We start from the raw sequence: 22150 nt of genomic DNA on the forward strand, positions 1-22150 counted from the left end.
TTTGAACTTAGCATACCTGCTGGTGGAGAGTGCATCTTCCGGGATATACACAGATATACAATCCAGGCCCTTTTATTTCAAACTTGTGGTGAGTGCATCCCCAACAGGGGAGTAAACATCCCCCCACGTGGTGAACGCCCCCCTTGGTGAAAGGAGCACTTATTTAAGGACTAGTTTGTGTGTGATCCATCTGCACTATCAAGAATTTCAAACGTTGGTTTGGAAGTAGCGCTGCTACAGTTCTACATAGAACTTTGGGACTTATTTAAGTTTTAATTGTTTTATTATTACTGTTTTTATGATCATCGCTATATACTTTTAGCAGCTGCTGCAACCCCCACATGTCTGTTAGTCTGTTGCTGTTCACCTTGAATATACGTGCCTAAGTGCTGAGTGGTGCTACATTGAAGGAAGGGCGTTACTGGCACTATTTTTGAATTGATATATAGTTACATAGTTAGTCAGGTTTAAAAAAGACCTAAGTCCATTTAGTTTAACCAATAGAGAACATATAAATAAATACAACAATTTATAGAAAACCTCAATATACAGAATCCTAAACCCACAGTTGATCCAGAGGAAGGCAAATAAAACCCCTATAAAGCATGACCTAATTAGCTCTGGCGAGGGCATTGAAGTGCAATCACTGGATCAACAATGTTAAAAATACAGTTACAGTATATTTGTGCATCCAGACCAACCTAGTGAGCTGGCCAGAACTAGTTATTGAGGGAGTCTATTTCACATGTATAGATCTCTTACTGTAAAGAGGTCTCTCTGTATGTGGAGGTTAAAGTTAGAACTTTTACCATCATTATTTTTCAGCCTATTCCCACTGAGAGAGTTCCCCTCACTTGCTGTGCCCTGTGCTAACTGGGATAATAAATGAGAACAGATCCCTACAAATAAAACATAGAATACAATAATGCCCTGTACACACGATCGGTCCATCCGATGAAAACGGTCTGATGGATTTTTCCATCGGTTAACCGATGAAGCTGACTGATGGTCAGTCGTGCCTACACACCATCAGTTAAAAAAACGATTGTGTCAGAACGCGGTGACGTAAAACACAACGACGTGCTGAAAAAAATGAAGTTCAATGCTTCCAAGCATGCGTCGACTTGATTCTGAGCATGTGTGGATTTTTAACCGATGGTCGTGCCTTTTTTTCTATATCGGTTAGGTATCCATCGGTTAAATTTAAAACAAGATTGAATTTTTTTAACCGGTGGATAAATAACCGATGGGGCCTACACACGATCGGTTTGGTCCAATGAAAACGGTCCATCAGACCGTTCTCATCGGTTTGACCGATCGTGTGTACGCGGCATAAGGGAACTTTTGTAAAAAAAAGTGGTGAAGTGTTAGAGCCTCTGTGTATTTTAAGGTTGGATTTACATGTGTATTAAATCTACTTGCTATGGCGTGCATTGTCCAGCTTACTATGGTAAGTAAAGTGGTGTAGGCTGAGGATGAATCCACTAGTGCAAGAAATGTTTTCATTGGCATCATTTCATAAATATATTAATGGAAAAGGGAAAAGGTACTGCATATATGTAGTGTGGGACTTTACATATGCTTCAAGGAACATTAAATGACAGAAAATGTAATAAAAGGTAAATTTTTATTTAATACATAGATAAAAATAGATCAAGTAAAAAACACTCTAAAATGATGTATAGAGTATCATACAAACTTTGTAGTCACATCTGGACTGGTGACGCGTTTTGGGGACTTAAATGTGACTTCAATGTATCTGTGCAGCTCACACTTTCAATAAAAACAAGAGGTGATGTAGATAGTATATGCGTATGCTGTCGAGCTCCAGATAAATATATATGCGCCTATTGGCCAATGGGAGACATCGCCAAAAAAAGTTTAACAGCTGAAAAGTTATATATCCCAGTGGTCTTATTATATCTAAAGATTAGATGTTTTTCAGAGGTATTTCCAAGGCATTAATATCATCTAATTTTTTTACTGTTGCCTCACGACAGCCATCTACATCATACCAGGGATATATAGCCTGTGTGAGCTGCACAGATACATTGAAGTCACATTTAATACTTGTTTGCTTGTATGGTCTTTAAAAAAGCTGAAGTCTGCGAAAAGCATCACTAGATCAAGCATGCCCATGATAAATACATGTAAACATGTGATTGCAAAGTTTGTATGATACTATATACACCCTTTTAGTGTGTTTTTTGCTTGATCAATTTTGCCATTTGCCATTTTGGCAACGTATATCAGCGTGAGTCAGTTGGCAAGTGGTTAAACCCACATAATTAAAAATCAGTAAATGGTGTATACCATGCACATACTTGCTCAACATGGGATTTGTTTTCTATATTCTGCAAAAAAAAACTGGTTGATCCTGCTGTTCTCTATCTCCCCCTCCTGTCCATGTTCCTACTGCAGTTTGGGCTTTTGCAGAGTGTTGGCAGCTAGTGCACATGCTCAGTTTTCAATGTGTTTTCTACCATGAGCATCACATCTGAGCAGCCCATGTGAGTATAGAGTCACACATGTGGGCCTATACACAGTGGAAAATGACAGCCCCCTCCCTCTCTTCTCCTCCTTCATGCCTATTAACCAGCTAAACACAATGGTGGTGGTATATTACACCTTTATTAATGGAGGCTTCGCCTCCCTATTATTCTATGACACAGGCTGTAGGAATGTGACCCACACCATTTTATTGCCAAAAAAATATATAGATTTGATTTCAAATATATATTTTTATGCTAATTTAAAACAGTTCATTTATATATATATATATATATATATATATATATATATATATATATATATATATATATTTCTTTTTACTCTGTATTTTATTTTTAACATGTGACAAGTAGCAGAGGACTAGCAGCTCCTCCTGCCACTGTTTCATGACAGGCTGGGAACGAGCTGGGTCATGTGACAACTGTATCCCAATTAGGAAAAAAAGGTACTTAGATGTTTCTTTTATTAAAATAATTACATTGCCATCAGAAAGAAAAGGCATAATCTAAATTTTATAGTGTGTGTTTAGTATCACTTTAAGGTGATTTCCCGTAACTTCCTGTGTGGTAATTGGAAGTTAGAGGAAGTCTCTGTAATTGAGTGAAAAAATTGCAGGATTTTGTGTGCCCCCATAAAGGAGATTTCCAGTGATTTACTATGTGATCAGTGCTAGAGGACGTAAGGCTATTTTCACCTAACAGAGATGCAAACCACTGTAAAATTTGTCAGCACAGTATCTAAAATCAAAAAAAAGTTTTATGAGATGAGCTTTTTTAATAAAAATCATTTAAAATTGGTAAACATTTTATGAATAGAAAGCTATTTAAAATTATAGAAATGTTTTGTAAACATGTGCATTCGTTTTCGTCCGAATGCATTTTCGTCCGAATTTCAGCTATTTTCGTTATCGCTTTAACAAACGAAAACGAACGCACAGAATAAGAAAAACGAAAGAACCGACATAAACAAATGCTTGATTTTAGTTTTCGTTGGTCGAATGTGCCTAACCTTAATGCCGCGTACACACGATTGGTCAAACCGATGAGAATGGTCTGATGGACCGTTTTCATCGGACCAAACCGATTGTGTGTGGGCCCCATCGGTTATCCATAGGTTAAAAAAAAGTTGTTGTTTTAAATTTAACCAGGCATGCTCAGAATCAAGTCGACGCATGCTTGGAAGCATTGAACTTCGTTTTTTTCAGCACGTCATTGTGTTTTACGTCACTGCGTTCTGACATGATCGTTTTTTTAACCGATGGTGTGTAGGCACGACTGACCATCAGTCAGCTTCAGCGAGAGAAATTGGGTGGGGGAAGTAAAATAAAAATAATGATGATGATGAATGTTATTGGCTGATTGTAACCAAAGAGGAGGAGCAGTAAAATAGCTAGAACTAACTTGACAATTCAACATGAACGATGAAGATTCGACAAAGCACCGAAAAGCATACAAATGTTGAATCTGTCATTGAAGGCTTGTGGTGTCTGTTGATAGTTCTAAGAAGATTCGACAGAGAAGCTAAACTGTACGACGCCGCAATCATAAATTTTTCTGGTCAAATGCTCGGCCCATAGGCTATAGAAAAATTCTATTGTTGGTTGACTAGTAATAATAATTAATAAATATAATTATTACTAGTCATACAACATTAGAATTCTACTATAGCTTGTAGGCGAAACATTCGACCGGAAAAGTATGATTGCGGCGTCGTACAGTTTCGCTGCTCCGTCGAATCGTCTTTGAACATTCGACAGACACCATAAGCCTTCATTGACAGATTCAACCTTAATTCGTTCAGATTTTCGGATGAATGCAATTTCCAACGAAAAACAAAATAAATAAAAACTAATTTCGGGAGTAACTAGATAAATGTATTTTTCGGACGAAAACAAAATATTTCAGTGTGCACATGTCTAATGTTTTGTAGAGTCCCCGGTTAGCTGTAATTTTCTTTTTTCTTTTGGGGTTGCATGGTGCCTTTGAAATCACCTACAGACAAAACAGAATGTTCACCCATTTTCAATGTTTTTGGTCAGATTTGGGAACTTTGTATGTATGTGGACTCTCCCTGATGCTTCCTGCCTGAGACTGCTTCAAAAAATGTTCTATTGTCTGGGATTGTTCCCACAATTCACAAAGTTATACCTCCTGTCCCTACCCACATAGGTAAAATTTCCCTTTGGGAACTTGCAAACTTGTATACTGGCTGTTTTTTCCCTACTTTTTTGGAAGATCTACAGTTTTCCAGTATGCACTGAATTATAAAATCTACCAGCATTGTGTGTGGTACCAACTTGTTGCTATTTATTCTGTGGGGTGAACAGTACTAAAGAAAGAAGCTTGTGGATGACTTTCTCCCAGAACCGAAAGAGTTAAATAGCAGAAAATGAGGTCTGCAGTCTTTCCTGCCAACACTTGCAGTGGCCTAAGGCAGAGAGTGAGAGAAAGAGGGAGAGCGTCCCAGGTGGCAGACATACAAACCATGTTATTAAGCAGAGATCACAAAACCTTGATCTTCAAAAAAAGGAGCCTAATTAGTCCCCAACTTGAGAAGAAGTGGCATTCCACATGAAGGAGAAGGGTGCGAGATTCCTGAAGGATTCATTACCTAGTCTTTACTATCAACAGCGTGCTTACTTTGCTGTTTAGAGTATGTTGGTTGGGGGCGTTGTAGTTAAGATTTGTTTTGATGAAAACCTTTCTTCATTCCTGGACATTGTGAGCACAGTTAAATAATTTCAATTCATTCCTGCAAGGCCTACCTAGAAGCTAATAATTATGTACCAATACCTTGTTTTGTATCAGGCAGACCAACAGCGAATGGACGTGATCAAACTTAAACATCCATACCAGAATCCAGAGAATTTGCATAATTTGGTGACTTGCAGACATCCCCTTATTCTGCTCCTCTGTTAGGGGAACGGACAATTTTTGCACACCCTTATCTCCGGTGAAGATGGCCCAGACAAGTCTGCAGCAGCTCACAATGCTTTCAAGACATCCTGATCATCATCTGGTTCTGCTGATATTGCTGATGTCTGGAACTGATCTCTATGCTTTTTTCAAACTGACCATAGGCATGAAGTAATCATCAATCAGTTCCATTGACACCAGTCAGTGGGTAAATGGTCAGTTGAAATGATTTAGAAAGTCTTCTTTGATCATTGTTGTTTCCCTGGATATGGGTTGGAGCCTCTGCATACTGGGGTGCACTCCTCTTTCTTATATGCCATCCTTTCTCGACCTTTTTAACTTGGAGGAACCCTTGAAATAACTTTCTGGTTGTATGCTTATAAATACTATAACTACGGTTCTCTGATTAGCATGATGGTCAGTAGAAAGAATCATTGTTACGTTTGTAGTCAGTGGGATAGAATCCCTCCCACCTTACCCTTATTGATAGTTAAAAAGATCATTGGTGTTAGTGGTTGCATATCTCATAGTCAGAAGGTTGCTTATTGATTGAGGAACCCTAGGGTTCCATGGAACCCTGGTTGAAACAGACTAATAAAGATAAAACCATGCATGTTTAGGCAACCTAAACATGCATAGTTATGCCTGAAGTTGCCAAAAAACTCCAGTTGGCCAGGTTTGGTTTTGCCCAGCCACCTTAGTAAAAATGTTCTTATTGGGTTGCTCTACATTGAGTGACCCAATAGGAGATTTTTGCTAAGGTGGCTCAGCTAAACCAAACCTTGCCAACTAAAGTGTTTTGACAAGTCTCCCTGCAGCTGTAAATGATGTACTTTTTGTTGGTAATTTCATTAATAACCCCTTGAATTAGCCATAGTGACCCTTAGTGATCCAGTTTTAAGCTGCAATTGTGTATTGATACACTGAGACTCCCTGTATGAATGCTGTGCTATCATCAATTTTCAGAACAGTTCACTCTCCACGTAGTCATGTTTGTCTTCTGTTACTTTGCATCTCCATTGCAATCAAGTACGGTAATTGCAAGAAATTGTCTAATTGCCGTGTAATACTAGGTGTAATAGACATTTGAGTTGCACATCATCTTACTCACCATTATTTCTTTGATGCTGGGCATATAAACAAATGGCTTAATTATAGGTTCCTACCAAATAAAGAACTCTACAATTATGGTCAGTTTAGCTATATGGTTCTACTGTGCAAAATTAACGGGCATAGCAATCCACTATATAACTCGCCATTGCTTTCTTCTCTATCTGACAATGCTAGTTGCCTGACTGAGATAATGCACTTCCACATTCAATGGTTTTGGAGTTGTTGACTTGAAAAAAATATATAATCAGATGTTGTGATCATATTTCCTGCATGAAGGTATGTAGTAGAAACAGGGGTGGCAGCTGAGAACAGGCCATTGAGGAACCCCAAGCATTTACTGTCCCTTAGTAAAGAATGCAAGAATGTAGCATGTGGCTGGTGATGGAGTGATAACAAGATCCCCCTTGAACCACTGCAATTGGTCATGAGTTCTGTCCCATGATGTCACATGACCAGGTGTAGAGAGTACTGCACTGGTAATCAGCAGTTTCACTTGAACTGCATATTAGGTCAGTGACTTTGTTTTGTTTTTTTGTGGATTTTTTTGGTAAGTGTAGTGGTAGCGATGGCGGGTGATTTAGAGCTTTAAGCCAGAAAGAGAAAGGCAGATAGCTTTTTCAAAATTAGGTCAACAGTGACACAACCAATGTATCTGTCTCCTGACAGCTGTGGTTTAGGGGGAACCTGTTTCCATATAAATATTGGGACTACCATTGATGACTTGTTTTTAAGGGTGCATACAAGTGGGCTAGCATTTTTCTACTGCTACTGCATTTACTCTACTGCTCTACTCATACTACTCATGATACATTGCTATGCTCATACTCATACCGTAATACTATGCTCTACTCATACTACTCTACTGCATTTCTCTACTGCTCTACAGAGTGAGTTGTTACTAGGAACAAGATATATGCATGTCTATTGCACATCATCAACTAACCAAAAGAGGGATGATGATGATGACGGCCCTGGAGTTTGTTCTCTCAAAAAACTCCACAATAGACATTTCCATAGTTCTATCTTGGCATGGTCTATTTATTTGATGCTTTCGTTTATATGTGTCATGTGTCAAATACAACACCTGGAGAAACATTTGCCTGTCCTTGCTCATATTGTTGGAGCCCTTGGCTGACATGGATGCAGCACATATGTTTTTTTCATACAAAACAGAATCATGGGTGGCCACTTGCACAACAGTTAACAAAATATTGAGGTTTTTAACATGCTGACACTTGGCACCCTCTATTTACCCATACTTAACTTGTTAGTCACTGGACTGAAGATCCAAAGGAATTTCTGAATCTGTGCCATCACCCGTGACTATTGGGCTGTATACAGCCAATATGAACAATGTAAATCCCAAAACCAACTCATATTATCAAGTGTCAATATGGAGCAACTGGAGGATGCACGGAATCAATTATATGTTACATTAATTAGCCATCACTTGGGGCAGCTCATGTTATGTTTTTATTAAAGCGGTTGTAAACCTGCATCAAAATTATTATTTTTTTCTCCTGCAAGGCAAAAGTCATAATGAGCTAATATGCACCGCATATTAGCTCATTATGAAATACTTACCTCGGAACGAGGTGTGTAGAACTTACCTGGTCCACGCCGAGCGAGATGTCCTCTTGCCTGGCGTGTCTTCCGGGTATCGCCGCTCCAGCGCTGTGATTGGCTGGAGCGGCGATGACGTCACTCCCGCACATGCGCGCGGGAGATTTAAATTCGGCAAGGTCCGGCGGCTGCCGGTCCTTTCGCCGTAGATCCCCCCTGCGCATGCGCCGCGGCGCATTGCGAGGGGAATATCTCCTAAACCGTGTAGGTTTAGTAGATATTCTCCTTACCTACAGGTAAGCCTTGTTATAGGCTTACCTGTAGGTAAAAGTCAAAAAGGTGGGTTTACAAGGAGGTTAATAAAAAGGCTTTCAATGCATTCAATTCTAAAAATGCTATTTACCTTGCTGTTATGCTGATCTATTGTCTTCCATTTCTGAAGCTTTACTCAGAACCTATGAGCAGATCAGAAGTTCACTTCACTCTGACTTTCTAATCTATGTGTCACTGAGATGGGCTGGGGAGGCTGGACAAGACAATTGGCTTAGGGGTAAGGATTTTTAAATCTACCCTGGATTTATATTTGTGGGCAAGCATGAAATCTCAGTACAGAACAGGCAGGAATTTTCACTGTGCCCTTCCCTTGCTCTGATGAAGGAGGACAAATGGTGTCACTCACAAGTCATGTACAAGTAGATGATATGGAAGATTACTTGGATGAGATTTGGACACATTTGTCTTAAAAACTTGAAATTGCAAGGGTTTCATTAAATTAAAAGGGAATGAGTTGCTTTAAACATGTGCCTCTTTACAAACGTACAGCACATTTCAGATTGATGAATTATAAAAGCATTCATATGCATGTTTTTTTGAGTGTCAAAACTGGAAAAAAGTCTAAAAGCACATCTCAACAAATAAACCTATAGAAACAAATCTAACAGTGCATATCAATGTACAAAATGCATTGAAGTGATTGGGCACTAAGACAAACAAAGCCACTTGAAATAAAAAGGTAAACTATTACATATCAATAACCTGAATTATTTCAGGTTTATTATTTTTGTTTTTGCGCAGAAGAAACTTAAAAAAGACTATTTATAAAAGACACATTACCAGTGACCGCATTCCTATTAGACTTATAGTAAAGAAAATAGAGGTGCCTCTGCTGTCTAGTGTTGAGTTGTAAGATTTTTGTGCCGTGGCTACAGAGGAAGAGGAAGGTAGAAAACAACCAAGTGATTTTATAGGGCTCTGAATGAAACGATTCAGAAATCACCCATTCCCAGGCTGGGAAGGAGTAGTAAATGTTGAGAAAATTTAAAACAACAAAAGGGTTTAAAAAAGTCTTGTGAGCATACTACAAAGCTTGAATGAAAAACAATATATACCGTGTCACCAGAATAAATTAGTTAAAGGTAAATTAAAAGCTTAAAGCTAAACTCTAGGCAGGTATAAAAGACAAATGAATGCATATTTATTGATGCATCATTAAAGTTACCCCATACTAAAAAAGCAAGGTCCGCTTATTTTTTTTCACCCCCTCCCCCATGACAAAATCCTTTGCTAATATAAAAGGAACAGAGTGTGGGAAAAAGGTTATTTAACTTGCCTCAAGGTCCTCCCACAGCACCTAGGAAAAAGCGACAATATGGGGAATATTGAGTGCTCTAATCTAAATCTCATGAGAATATACTCTTGTGCAGTACTATTGGGCCTATTGTGAGATTTAGGGTACTCAGCATTCCTTGGTATTTAGCTGGAAGTATAGTAACACTACCACCTGCAGTACGAAAGTTTGGGTAAGGCGAGGTGGGGGGGGGGGGGGGGTGAAAGGAGAACCTTGTTTGGTAGTGTAAGGTTTACTTTAAATATATTGTTCAAATGCAAGCAGTGTAAGTATCTGAGTTTGCAACCCCCTGCAAGACTGGGAGAGAAAGAAACAGTCAAGGAGAAGCCAGTCAATTCATGTGCTGACAAGGAGCATCATTATAGGAGGAGAAGGCAGAGTGAAATAGGTTGGGGGTGGATTCATACCAACCTGGGCTCAGAGCAAGCGGGTCAAATGATACCTTTCTCCTAGCTGTCCCGGTGTACCAGAACCAGAAGACACAATATTATATTGCCTGAAGCACTGCTTGATATGTATGAGCACTAGTATTTTTATTACTATCATATTAGGCTTTGACCTGCAAGAATTAACAATGATAGGTCTTTATATAGGTCTTTATATTAAATATGTTAGGGCAAGGGTGTCAAACTCTATTTCATCATGGGCCACATCAGCGTTATGATTGCCCTCAAAAGGACCGGTTGTATCTGTAAGATTAGATGTCCAGCGCATCCCCCCTTAACGTTAGATGTCCAGTGCACCCCCCTTACTTTATGCTGCTGCTGGGAAGAAGCTGGATGCATTGCTTGAAGTCAGAAAGTAAGGGTCTGGAAGAGGACCAGAGGAGGGCTGGAGCTCTCTGGCAGCTGCAGGAGAGGTGCGAGGGGCACATAAAATTATCTGGAGGAATGGATTCGGCCTGCGGGCCTTGTGTTTGACACCTGTGTGTTAGGGTATATCTAAAGCCCCCCTTTTTTTTCTTTTGCTGACTATGTTCCATTAGTTAGGTTTCCTTTCACTTGTCTAAGGCCCTGTACACACGATAGAACATGTCCGATGAAAACGGTCCGCGGACCGTTTTCATCGGACATGTCCGCTGGGAGATTTTGGTCTGATGGCTGTACGGAAGATTTGATCTCATCTCTGGTGTTGAGATCATGGGTCAGCAAACTGTTGTAGATGGCTTTGTTTTGTTTTTTATATGCAGGCAGCTCCTTAGACTGGACCCTAGAAATACACTCTTCAGATTTATAAAGCTGGCCATATAAGGTTAGCTTTTTTTGTCATCCATCCATTTTGGAAACAAAACAACAGATTCCTCCATCCAAACAAACATGGTGAGTTGACGAATCTCCCATGCCAGAATATTCTATTCTGCCTGCGGCATCTGAAGCTGTCAGTGAAAAAATTTACAACATGTCCCTTCGACAGAAGTCGATTACACAGTTGACTTTTTTGGAGCTGCGAAACACACTAACAGCCCTTTGCATTAGAAATACATTTTGGCTATTGATATACTTTAAGTTTTGTAAAGGATTCCATGAAAGCAGAATACAACATTGGAAAAATAGATAGCCTTTGTGCTAGCTAATGCCACTTGGTTGATCTGAGACAGCCCCTGCTTTCATTTTTCAGCTACCCTTGAAAACCCATTACTGTTTATTGGTTTTGTGAGATCAGACTATGCTTGTTTAATACAGCTGGCATTGGAAACCAATGGGATTTCTAATGCCGTGTACACACAACCGTTTTTCATGTCATGGAAAAAAAGTTTTTCTCAACGTGATTCCTCTCAAGCCTGCCTTGCATACACACGATCGTGATAAAAAATGCTTGCGCAAAGCGCGGTGACGTACGACGGCACTATAAAGGGAAAGTTCCATTTGAATGGCGCCACCCTTTGGGCTGATTATGCAAATTTCCCTTCTCATAACTTGCTTCTGAGCATGCACGTTTTTCCCCCCCCCGTTGTTAAAGCCTACACACGACCGTTTTCTTACAACGAGAAAAACGACGTCATGAAAAACGACGAGAAAAAATAGAGCAGGTTTCTAAATTTTTAATGCCCATTTTTCTCGTCGAGAAAAATGCTCTGGAGCCTACACATGGTCGTTTTTAACGACCAATTAAAAAAATTGCATTTTTCTCATCATGAAAAATGTTTGTGTGTACGCGGCATTAGGCAGACTGTGACTGATGCCACGTACACACGATCGGATGCCCCATAGGAGAAATTTCATCTGAAATTCAGACGAATTCCATCAGAGTTTAAATATAGAACATGTTTTATTTTACTCCGATGCATTTAGTCGGAATTCCGATGAGCTTTTGGTCAGGCAAAAGCCTGATCGTGTGTACGCGGCATTAGAGAAAGGAAAGCAGCCCAGCAGCAAAAGTGGGAAAGAAGAGTGATTCTTAATAAAAGAGGAAAATATCTTTAGTTATAAATCAGCAGTTTACATTTTAGCCATTTGATAGCTTTATCTGTTTGCACTCAACTAGCAAATGCCAATAGAAAGATACTGACTCACCTGTATAGGGCCCATCAGTATATGATTGAAATGACTGCTAATCTGTACATGCTGTAAAGATCAGCTGATATGTCCACAATCTTAATTGCAAAATATGTGCCTGACCTTTTACCTGAGAGACGTCTGTTCCTATAGTATATTGCTCGCCGTGAACTTCATGCCAATAGGATCGTTGAAGGGGTATGTCAGCCAGCATGACCATAAATTTGAACAAGCCTGTCCAGCCAGTGACCTGCAGGTCAGCTGAATTAATTCTAAGCTCCATCATTCCTAACCCCTGTTTGGTGACATAGTTTCTCAAAAAGTATTTGGCCTCTAGATACATACATATAAGTGGTCCTGTTCATGGAATTACCTGTACAGCACTGACAAAGAACAGCAACTTTACTGCGTGTTGTACAAACAATGTGAATAGCTTTAGGTGAGCAGATAACAAGGTTATGGGTTACATATAATATCAAACACCTTAGGCCATCAATACATGACATGCAGTATACCATGCAGAAAAGTCACACTGTTTACTGTGATTAGTCTCCACTTTCTCAATGTATTCCTAAACTGCTCTGACCCATTCCACCCAAAACAGGGAAATCCACATCTTTAGTACATCTTTAGAGGATAAGTTTATCCGATTTTAGGGTGGAACATGTAACATGTTCCCATTGCTGCAGCTGCTGCCCGCTACCCCCTCTCCCTGTGTAAGCAGTACAGGGAGAAGCTCCCCCTATTAGCTGTTTCAGGTGTATCAAAACAGAAGGTGTGCACAATTAACTTTTTTTTTAGCTGCTACACCCTAAATAGGAAAGCCTATGTGAACCTGCACCCTTTGGGAAAGAAATGCAGAGGACTAACATATTCCTTAAAGTGGTTGTACACCCTGTACAACCACTTTTACCTACAGGTAAGCCTAGATTAAAAGGTCACTAAAGGAAAACATTTTTTTTGCTGAAATTACTGTTTATTGGGTATAGAGACATAAAAGTTAACTGATTCCTTTTAAAAATTGAATTTAATCTATCATATAATGTGCCTCTAGTTTCACTTTCGGTTTTAAAGGTACATACATGAAGTTCCGGGTGAGAGGTGAGTCGGGAAGACTCACAGAACAAAAACAAACAAATCCAGGGCAGTGTTTTGTTTTTAAAATGAATCTGATTGGTTCTGAGGAGTTTTAGACACACAGTAATGACAGCTTAGACCATGTGAAAATCTCCCAGTACCATGGTTATAAGGAAACAGGCAACCAGGAAGTGTGGAGATCACAGCAGAATTACAGCTACCTCAAAGCAAAAACGAACAATGAGGACATGAAACCAGTACTGCAGTAAGGTAAAGGAAGCTATTTAGCTAAAAAAAAAATTCTTTTAGTGACCCTTTAAAGATAACCTGTAGGTGCAAGACGGTTTAGAAGATATTTACAATATTTACAATAGACACAGTTTCTAAAGGAGGTCATACCGTGACTGGCGGCTCCTGCACACATGCGCAGGAGTGACGTCACACGACTCCGGCCAGTCACAGTGCCGGAGTTTGCGCCCCCAGAAGGAAGAGGGGTGAAGATGGACGCCATCACAGGCTTCGGTTTCAGGTAAGCGACAAATAATGGGCTACTATGCGATGCATAGTAGCCCATTATGCTTTACCTTTGCAGGGAAATAAAGAGGAAGTAAAACCCATCAGGGTTTACCTCCTCTTTAAGTCAGACCTAAAGTTCTGAGATCAGCAAACGTTCATGTTCCCTGCTGATTGGTAAACTCTGGCTTTAACTCAGCAGAGCGTGTGGTGGACCTCTGCAAATAGGTCACTTTTTTCCTATAGGGAACAACTCTTCAGCATGCTGATAGGGGGCAGGCTTTTCTACTCATGCTGTGAAAAGCGGTGGGGCTTGCCGTGTCCATCTGAAGGGCTCCTTTGCTGTGCCTTCATATCTGCATGCCGGCGGGACCTTACTATCTGCCACACGCAAGGGCTGTTACACATTTCCCTCTATCACTTCCCTCTATCAACCTGGGATTCTACAGCCATCCACTGAGAGTTGTGATAGTTCCCTTCACGGGACATCTACATGCCGACGGACTGATGTTAACCCCTCCTCATCTGGATTCAACAGTGACATCATTGTACACATTTTTATACCAGTGTCATACTCAGCTACATTTTTTTATGACTGCTTTTGCTACCGTTTGGTATTACTCGCACCATTTTTACAGTTTATGTAGCTACATAGTTTTAATGCTATTCCCATTGAGCGCTGCCTTTGTGTGTTTTTTGTATCCTGCTATCCATTTTCCAGTGGTTGGTAGCTGCACTGGGAATCAGCCTGCAAGGAGATCAGCTAAAAGTAGTTGGATCTGTATGTGCGTTATAATTAATCGAAACTAGTCGATTAATCGATTTAAAAAAAATCGATTATCGAACACAAAAATTTTAATCAGTAACAGCCCTATTTTAAAGGTAAGCCTCAGATGATTTCCTTGTACTGTCCCAAATAAACCCCATAATCATGTATTGTAAATATTATGCCTGTTTTCCACAATACCTCTATTTTTTTATGGTACTTTACATTGCTTTTTTTGGGGGGGGGGGGGAATCCAAGTGCTACCCTTTCTTGTAGATGCTCCAAAACAACAAATACAGATGTTGTCTGTAGAGGGCCTATTTCCCACTACATGCCTTCAATGGTTCTTTCAGACTATGTCTAGACCTCTTCTTTGATGACTTATTGTAAATGAAGCTACGGAGTGCTGAAAAAACTAAGCCTAGAGTTGGCCAACCTTCTGCTCTTGATCTTTAGAGGAATCAAGGTCACAGCTTGCCTTGCCAACCATCAGCTAGCAGGGTTGACTGAGATTTTGGTTCTTTCACAGCTCGAGGGCAGCAGGTTGCTGGCAGCTGCTGCAATTCCAGCATTGCTATGGCCCTGATTTCCCTTATCTTTCAACTTCCACCAAGCCAAGATGATGATGTCTAATAGCCATCTCATCAGTTATTGAAAATCGTTTGTGTTTGTCTGTTCTTTTAAGTTTTAAAGGAAAGGAATTTGAAGTAGCATCTGAAATCATTAGCAAGCAGAGTAGGTGGTTTGTCTGATCTCCGAGTTTCTTTGTTAGGAAGAGGATAATGTTGCAACTGCAGAAATGTTGTAATTGGCCAGGAACAGCCCCAGGCATGGAGCAGTCAGAAGCACACACATCACAGAGACATTCACATACCTGCAGTGAGAGATGTGAGAGGCCGGCTCTACCCATTTATCAGAAAAACCTGTCATTTTCTGTGTAATCTGCTGGCTGAAAGTCCGTTTCTTCATATATGAGGAAAGACTGAACAATTTTCTTGTCTATATTCAACTAAAGTCTCTATTATCAGCTGACAAAACTTCAGAAATGCTCCTTAAAGCGGGGGTTCTCCCTAAAAAAAAAAAAATTTCTAGCATGTCATTCAGCATAGTAGCGTGAGCTACAGTATGCCTTTATATATTTTTTTGGCACCGTACTCACTGTTTAATCGCGTAGTAAAGTTTCAGGGGAATGGGCGTTCCTATGCAGAGGGCTCGTGATTGACGGCCGGCTATGACGCGTCACGCTTGACGGAAATAGCCGAAATAGGAGTTTGCTCTTCACGGCGCCTGCGCAGTCAGCTCCGATGTCTGTGCGCAGGCGCCGTATAGCGCCGTGAAGAGCCGAGACCTACTCTGGCTATTTTCGTGAAGCGTGACGTGCCATAGCCGGCCGTCAATCACGAGCCCTCTGCATAGGAACGCCCATTCCCCGCGGGGAGTCTGAAACGTTACTACGCGATTAAACAGTGAGTACGGCGCCAAAAAAATATATAAAGGCATACTGTAGCTCGCGCTACTATGCTGAATGACATGCTAGAAAGTTGTTTTTTAGGGTGAAGCACTGCTTTAAGTTTACTTGTTGTATTGTTAAAAGGGTCAAGATAAAAGGCACAAATATGTTCTTTCTTATTTTCGATACACTAGTAAATGTTATTGTATTATATTTTGTTGTATTTGCATTAAAGGTATAACGCAGTAAAACATAAAAAAAAGCTATTGAGACTTCACACCTGTACTAGATAGTAAGGTACTAAAATTACAACAAAGGGTAATTCCATACACTTCCAGGTGTCAGATGGTACATCTTCTTTGAAAGACAAAGAAACAGGTTCACTTATATTCCCCCTCCCCAGCAGCACATACACCTTACTCCAGGGTTCCAGAGTTTTTCCAGAGGTTGCTAGAGGTTTCTTGAGCAATGAGAAATTTCTGCCTCTCAAATAAGTTCCCCTCTGTCACCATTTATCTTTTTAGCTATCTGTAAGGGTGTATTTCTTCCCAATGACCACAAGTGTAATACCACGTACACACGATCGGTTCATCCGATGAAAACGGACCGATGGATTTTTTCATCAGATATCCGATGAAGCTGACTTTCATCAGTCTTGCCTACACACCATCAGTTAAAAATCCGATTGTGTCCAACGCGGTGACGTAAAACACAACGACGTGCAGAGAAAAATTAAGTTCAATGCTAGTTTTTTTCTATCGTTTTTTTAATCATCAGATAATTTTAAAACAGGTTCTTTTCACCGATGGGAAAAAAAATGATGGGGCCCACACACGATAGGTTGTCTGATGAAAACGGCCTATCGGACTGTTTTCATCAGACGAACTGATCATGTGTACAGGGCATAAGGAACATTCTTTCCACTGACCATTACACTAATGTACAGTCATTTTTAGCCAGCATTTCCTGAGACTGGAAAGTTATTTCAAGGGTTCCGCTGTGTTAAAAAGGTTGAGAAAGGCTGCCTTACGCCCTAATTTCACTCCCTTCTTGATTTGTTTCGTCATAGGGAGCAAAGAGAGATACTTGGTACTAATAACACCCCTTGTTCTGGTGTTTGGTTATTGGCTCAGTACTGTCATATGTGGCTAGGGAGAGAACTCTCAACCCTGTGTAAGCTCCGGGTTATACCTTAGAGCTTACGCAGGTCTACCACTGTTGGCTTTTGGCAACTGAGCTGAACAACAGGGTGTGTGAGGCAACACTTTTGCTATTAGTGAGGGTGGATGTTAAAGCAAACCTTACCCACTTGAAGACCAGGCCTTTTCTGGTACTTTTTGTTTACAGGTTTAAATCTTTATTTTTTGCTAGAAAATTACTTAGGGCTTCTTCAGGGGATGCATTATCTGCTAGGAGTCAAGGCATTCCTGTGGTGATGTACCAAAGACTTAAATATAAGATCTGAGATATTTAAAGATGTTTTCACAAAGATGTTAAACCCGGAGTCATGAGGGTCACTTTTCTCCATTCGTTTACATGTGTGCTCTGTATTAAATCGTTTTAGAAAATCTGCTCACTTGAGTGTTAAAAATATGTTTTTTCTTTCATTGCAGTTAAGGAACAGGAAAATTCAGCAGAGAGGTGAAGTAGCCCCAGAAGTGATCTATTGCGGATTGAAACCTCACTGATGCAGCTCTGCAGAAAATACCATCTGTGGCCAATGTGTGACTGTTGTATTGTGTTCACTACATGTATTGTGTGATCGTGGTCAGAACCCACAGGAACGAAAAAAGCAATTCACTTTAGTGATTCACACTATACATATTGTCAGTTGAAACAGTCCCACCTGAAAGCCAACCTGCCACCTTTAAAGCACTTGGATGGCAATATGTTCTGGAAAAACACTCTTTAATGATGTCAAATTCAATATATATACATATCTATATATATATATATATATGTCTTTACGTCTTTCTTCCAAAGATAATAGTCCACTCCTCTGTCCTCCCTGAATTGTTATTGTTATAACCAAGGGATATGGACTTCTACGGTCAAAAGCATGTTTTGTGGCTCCGGTTGCCTGTTTTGTGAGCTTCCTGCAAGCCTTATGTGGGTCTTCAGGAAAACCGCTCCCTACACTCTGTAATCCTATTCAGATTCCGATTCTGATTCTGATTCATGTAGTTCTGCCAGGCAGGTGTCAACTCTATTTTGTTGTTTATTTTTGCAACTTTCCATGTTACCTGTCTCCAGCCCACTCATTTCACAATAAACCATCATCATGAGTCACCTCTGTCCAGTGAGAAGGCAGGAGACGCAGGAAGCTGCAATGCAGATTTCAAGAAATAGGGGTGTCACCTGGCGGGCAAAAAAGTGCTTAAATTATACTTGCTGGAATTACAAATCAGGTAAACCGGTTAACGTGCACATTTTTCTCTTTTCCTCGTGTTTGCTTTAACCAGCCATACAACAGCAGAAGATCTAAGAAGTCCCTATTCACCATACAGTGGTGGCCAAAAATTAAATGTCTTTCCCCCAGCATATGCATAATAATAATAGTTTTGTCCAGGGTGGATACAAAGGTTTACCCACCTTAATTCACAATCATGAAGTCACCTGGTGATGACAAATGATCCACTGAAGCGTAGCTTCTTGCTAGTTTCTGATTGGTTGCGTCAATGGCCCTTTCTCTATCATCTTTATAAACAGTACAGGGCTGTCACCACCAACATTCCTGCATTGTATATGATGGCATAAAGGGGCCTGTCCACATCCTGAAGCTAGAGAGAAGATGAACAGAACCACGTCTGTCCTAGGACCACAAGTTAGGGAAAGTACTCCCCTGTATTCGATTTTCCTCCTATGCAAGCATGTGCAATGTATGCAATGTATGGGGGTTTTGGGGGCACAGGTAGTTTTTTTGACTAGCTCGGAGTTGTGCTTTAAAGGTTATTACTGAGAAGTTTTGATAAACCTTAAGTCAAGCATTTCAAAGAATTATCATGGACAGTATGCAAAATTTGTATACAATCCAACAGATTTAAAGGATGGATCAAATAGTCTACAGTCTAAAATAAACCTGTTGCAAACCAAGGCAATTCATACTGCATATGTGCTGGAAAGATGCTTTAACAAATATAGCCTTTGGTGAAAACTCCATATGTAGTTAATGAGTATATCCAAAATTATAAATATTTTGTCTACATGCCATATTACAGATTCTCCATAAAATGTAATCATGGACCCACCTCCTGAAGCTCCCTATGGGTCAACGAGGCAGCCTATTGGGTATGAACTGGGGGAAAGAAGGCAGCAGAAAAGCTCAACTCTTATGCCGCGTACACACGAATGGAAATTCCGACTAGAAATCCGTGGATTTTTTTCTGACAGAATGTTGGCTCAAACTTGTGTTGCATACACACAGTCATTCAAATCTTGGAAATTCCGACCGTCAAGAATGGGGAGACATACAAGACGTATGACGAGCCGAGACCAATAAAGTTCAATAGGCAGTTCGGCTCTTCTGCTTAATTCTGAGCATGCATGTTTTTTTGCATGTCGGAATTGCATGCAGACGAGCGGATTTTCCGATAGGAACTTTTTCCTTCGGAAAAATAGAGAACCTGCTTTCAATCTTTTGCTGGCGGAAATTCCGACAGCAAAAGTGCGATGGAGCATACACACGGTCGGAATTTCTGACCAAAAGCTCACGTCGAACTTTTCTTGTCGGAATTTCCGATCGTGTGTACGCGGCATTACAGGAAAAATGTAGTTCTAAGTATAACTTCAGCTGCCCATATATCTGGATTACTTTGATATGGGGTTTTTACTTCTGCTTTTGAATTATTTTGCATATACTCAGTTTAAATTGCTCAGGTTTGTGACACCGGCCACACATATATAATATTTTCATAAATTCTTCCATCTGCAATTATTGCTTTTCAGAGTTGTGCTTTAAATGTTGCCATCTACAATTTTTATAATTTATATGGTCTGCTAAACAAAAAAAAAAAAAAAACCTGCTAGGGAGCAAGGGGTAGAACCTACAACTAATGCACATGCTTGCCAAACATTAACAGTGTGACCATCCCTAAAGCAGTTGGCCGATCCCTTTCACGGTTACAAAGCAAAGTTCCCAAAGTGCTCTGGGCCAGGTTGGAAAGCCTAATCAATATATAGGCAAATTTAACCCCTTACTGCTAGAGACTTTTGTATACTGTAACCTCTACAGACCCTCATAAGCAGTAAAGGGGTTAAACAGACATACAATTTAAATGTGGCATGTTTCTCTGACATTGCATGGGATGTCTGTAACAGAGAAATGCTTTTCTATATTACAATTTTGTTGGGTAGTCTGGGGTTGGAATACAGAAGTATGCAACACAAAAAGTTTACTCTGCCCAAACAAAAAGGGAATGATTATACTTTAATCAGAAGACGGAACCTTAATGACTTTTTAAAATGATATGCATTGTATCCAGTTCTTCGGTTAAAAAACAATCATGTTTTATTTGTGTTTTGCATGTTAAAATTGTTGTAAATTGTGTGTGAATATGCAGAATTCATTTTCTGATTGCGTTATGTGTGTGGATATTATCCCTTTCTTTTTAATATGTATATCATGTATAAAGTAGGTGTGTACTGATCATGCAACACATAAAAAGATCAGGCATGATGGACTTTGTAGGGATTGTTTAATAAAGGAGTTGTCTGTTCACTTAGTAGCCTGGTGAACCCCAGAGTTAAGCCTCGTACACACGATTAGTCCATCCGATGAAAATGTCTGAAGAACAGTTTTCCTAGGTTAACCTATGAAGCTGACTGGTGGTCCGTCGTGCGTACACACCATCAGTTAAATAACCGATCGTGTGAGAACGCGGTGGCGTAAAACACAACGACATGCTGAAAAAAACGAAGTTCAATGCTTCCAAGCATGCGTCCACTTGATTCTGAGCATGCGCGGGTTTTTAACCGATGGTTTTGCATACTAACGATCGGTTTTGACCTATCGGTTACCATCCATAGGTTAAATTTTAAAGCAAGTTGCCATTTTTTTAACCTAAGGTTAAATAACCTATGGAGCCTACACATGATCGATTTGAACTGATGAAAACGGTCCTTCAGACCGTTTTCATCGGTTTAACTTATCGTGTGTACAAGCCTTTACTTTATCCTAAATGTATCTCTCATTTTTGGTTTAGATGCTGGGTGGCCAATCACCATCTATCTTACATCTATCACAGATTCAGATGTGGAAATATCTGCTCCTGGGATCTTAATTCTACACATCAGTACTTACAAGGGGTTCCTACTATACCCTTTACACTTTTTATTAATTCGACATTATAGAGTAGGTAGAGTGGGAAACTTATAGTAGGAATGAAAAGCTATTGTGGGATGGAAAATTAAGCTTGGAACTATGGTGGGGAGATCTCTACTCTGGGGTGTTCTTAAAGTGGTTGTAAAGGTTTTTTCCTTTAATCAACAAACATATTTAGGTAGATTCAGTAAGAGTTAGGCCGGCTTATCAGTAGATAAGCCGACCTAACTCAGAATCTACGCCGACTTATGTTTAAGCGAATGCTCAAACACAGATACGCTTAAACATATCTAAGATACGACGGCTTGCGCCGTCCTATGTTAGATTGCAATATTTTGGATGTCCGCTAGGTGGCGCTTCCATTGCGGTCGGCGTAGAATATGTAAATGAGGAGAAACGCGGATTCACGAACGTACGCCCGGCCGACGCAGTACTTTTACGCAGTTTACGTAAGAGATAGGCCGCGTAAAGTTAGAGCTAGGCCCTATTGGAATAGTAATGTCAAGTATGGCCGCCGTTCCTGCGTCGAAATTCAAATTTTTTACGTTGTTTGCGTAAGTCGTCCGTGAATCGGGATTTACGTAGTTTACGTCCACGTCAAAATCAATAGGCCCGTGCGGCGTACTTAGCCGCAATGCACACTGGGAAATGTAGGCGCCCGGCGCATGCGCAGTACAAAGAAACGTAATAAACGTGAGGTCAAGCGCCATTAACATAAAACACGCCCCCCCCAAACACATTTGAATTAGGCGCCCTTGCACCCGCCAATTTAGGCTACGCCGACGTAACTTAGCAGGCAA

General features: G+C 40.2%; 1 protein-coding gene across 4 annotated transcripts in view; it reads left to right on the top strand.

The window, feature by feature from the left end:
• The window catches only part of ERC2 (ELKS/RAB6-interacting/CAST family member 2), a 1210774-nt gene extending 1191350 nt beyond the window's left edge, over nucleotides 1-19424 (top strand). For all 4 annotated transcript variants that reach the window (XM_040359253.1, XM_040359254.1, XM_040359255.1 and 1 more), the window contains one exon: nucleotides 17644-19424. The gene's annotated coding sequence lies outside the window, so the exon portion shown is untranslated. The remainder of the gene's footprint in view (nucleotides 1-17643) is intronic.
• The last annotated feature ends 2726 nt before the right edge of the window (nucleotides 19425-22150 follow it).

Source organism: Rana temporaria, chromosome 7 (genome assembly GCF_905171775.1).
Source record: "Rana temporaria chromosome 7, aRanTem1.1, whole genome shotgun sequence".
NCBI classification, from domain to species: domain Eukaryota; kingdom Metazoa; phylum Chordata; class Amphibia; order Anura; family Ranidae; genus Rana; species Rana temporaria.